Raw genomic sequence first — 3,298 nt, 5'->3', positions numbered from 1 at the left:
AAAATAATACAAAATGATGGGATAAACAAACGGTGATGTCAGATAAGCGTGCATGAAGATCTGTACACTTGCCTGTTCATTGGAGGGATGGTAGGCAGAGGCATGATGGGATCCGGTGGATTCGCCATCACCCTCCTCGAGGGCCTCGAGCTGTACGGTATCACCATGGTCAGGGAGCTAATGGATGAAGTGTTAAAGAAAGATAGAGAGGCGCACGGGCACGGGTAGTGCCATTTATATATATAGTCCAAGGGGCCCACAGGCGGGAAAATCAAAAACCTCTACTATCGAAACTATTATAAATAGTAAGTTATGAGAGTTCTTTGGCAACAAAAAATTTATTGCTAAAACTTATTGAATCAATTAATTATTTATAGATATTTCAGATTCTTAATCTGATCGAAATCATGTCAATTATCTCACCAGTATCATTGTTTCCTTTTCTCCTGTGAATCCCATATATTCAGATTTTTAGTTAGGAACGCAATAATTGGATATATCAAAATAATTAAGGTGATAGTGCGTTAAGGTAAGTGTAGTCACGCAATTAATATATTACCATTAATTATCAACATGTAATCAATTTCAAAAATCGATTATTTACTCAGCTTTTATTATACTATATGTTTTTAAAAAAAATCCCAACATATTTGATTTTATAACATGTGATGAGACGTCGTTGTGTTACTTTGCAACGACTATTTTACGGGCATTTTAAAATAATAACAAAAAATAAATCAAAGTTATTAGCAATAGTAATAATTTGTTCAGTCGGTCTTTGATGGCCTGATTCGTTGGTCGCGGTTGCATGCACAATTTAGTATGCGCGTGAAAAGCTAACTTCGATCTTTTTTTAATTAGCGTCTCTTTTTTAATTTGATTCTATATGCACAGTGTAGTAACAGCCGCACTTTCAAAACCAGCATGCTTAATTGAGAAGCGTGTGCGTTTTGTGACGTAAGTTAGTTAATATAGCACAAATGCAGTAAATGACATTTGTAATAAAAAGAATATTTCGATGGAAGTACGGATACCAGCATTTGTACCGCGTATTCATATAAGAAAAAGAAAAAAATAGCGTGTTCGGCGACAAATCTCAAAGGGAAGATCAAAAACAGAGAGTAAGAAAGCAAGCATGAAACAATAGCTGTTCTTTATTCATACTTTCATAGTTTGACTCCAAATCGATTACAATGCAAAATGCTCTTAAGGAGCGTTGAAACATAAAACATAAAAGCTGTAAAGAATATTGTATAACTCCTCATGATTGCTCCTTTCAAGGCATTTCCGTCTTCTTCTCGCATGTTTGCATGTGCTTCACAACCATATGTTCCAACTGATTGATCTTTTGTATGAGAGTTTGCATCAGCTTGTTGCTCTCCTTGGTTGCCTGCAGAATTTGATCGTTGCTAGTACCCCAACCGTCCCCCGAACCTTCTTTCCTATCGTCTTTCGTAACGGGATATGTACTACTAATAGGCAGGTTAATAGGCTCGACGTGATTATGCATCCTAAGCCTTTTTGGCTTTGGTGTGTTACCCTTACCAAAGGGACGAATCGGCGTAGCGCCGTCATGATCTTCCAGTTCACCGAAATCTTCGCTTTCTTCTTCCTGCCAACGAAGCATGTGAATTGAACTGTTGGATGACGCCATGTGAGAGGAGGATGGAGAGGTCTGGTGAGGTCTCTGGAACGGTTGATCTACATATAAGCGTTTCTAGGAAGCTCTGAATACGAAATCGGTAAACAAATCGACCGATTTGGTCACAATCAAATATTAATTAATGGGATCAATTTTGTGATTCGGTGAGTAGAACCTACTATATTATTACAAGACAAAAAAGATAACCTACTATATTATTACCGAATAAAATAGTTAACATTACTCTCAAGTGGATATATATTCTTCATGGGCAGTTCGTTTGCCAAGGAACCACTCAAGTGGATATATATTCTTCTGAACTCTTGAACTATTTTTTTTATCAGACCAGCTGCTAAATATATATATATATATATATATATATATATATATATATTATTATTATTATTTATTTATTTACTTGCCCGCTTGATTGTTAGTCTGTTCCTCTGCGTGTGAGGAACGTAACAATGTCCTGCATGTTCAAATCAGTTATATTGTCATTCCCCAATTTTCTTACTGTTCTTTTGGCCTTGGACAAGGTCAATCGGATGTGTGTGTTGACACAGATCTTTGATGTGGAAGTTAATATATCAGTCCTATCCGACCTCTCTATAATGTTTTGTTATATATACGTTGAGGATAGATGAAATAGTAGAAGTTAACTATGCTGGTTATTGTCATGTGTGGTCCATTACTCTGACCTTTTTGATTATCTAAAGAAAAGGGGTTTATTTACTTTGCTGATTTCATTCGAGCTCTGAATATATTTCATTCCGACATTTCATTTTGTCGATAATAACATTTTTCTTCTTTCTGAACATTTCTATGTGCTGCCGCGCCGTCGATTTCCACGAAGTGGCCACCCCGAGCCGATTCCCCAATGTGTCAATGACTACGTCCATTGCGTGATCCTGTGGGACATGACCAATCCATTGCCTTATCAACACATCGAGGTAACAAATCCCCTCCTAATACAAGTGTTTTGGTCGGCTGCTGGCTCTACCACATAGCCTTCCGTCCACAATGAGCAGGAGTTAATATTAGAATATGGCCATCTCTTTCTTAACGATGTGTGCCTTGTATTTCCATTTTGCTTTCTAAAAATATCGATTCAGGGAACAAAAGGAAAGCATGATAATTATTATTTTTGACTTTACATTACATATCTCCAAGGTCCTATTTTTTGCTTTGTACGGGTAGTCATTATGCTTGGGCTCATGACCATGGTTAATCTATAGCATGGTTTAGGGTGACCTATTTAACATAATAGTGCTATATGTTTGCATTTCTTGAACTGTCAGTAGGAACCTATATACCGCAAAATATTTGTATGTCCCCTATGGAAGGTTTTAGACAGTCAATTGATTTTGTCCCATCCGACTATCATGCAGTCTGACTTCAGATGACTATGTTTTTCAGGGTGAATTGAGTTCAGAGCTTTGAGCACCCGATTGCGATTTTGTAGCTGCAGTGGTGCTATTCTTTATCATTTGGTATGTCATTACTTCCTACCTACTTGAATTTCTGTATTCCCAATTCACGGGATTTTTACTTTTTGACATTTCCCTAAATGATTATACACAACTCTGATAATGCGTGCCACCCAGTTTTCGTTCTCTATAAGAACTGAGAAGTACATATGCACTTTTACGACAT

Source organism: Triticum aestivum, chromosome 4D (genome assembly GCF_018294505.1).
Source record: "Triticum aestivum cultivar Chinese Spring chromosome 4D, IWGSC CS RefSeq v2.1, whole genome shotgun sequence".
Lineage (NCBI taxonomy): Eukaryota > Viridiplantae > Streptophyta > Magnoliopsida > Poales > Poaceae > Triticum > Triticum aestivum.
This window is presented reverse-complemented; position numbering follows the sequence as displayed.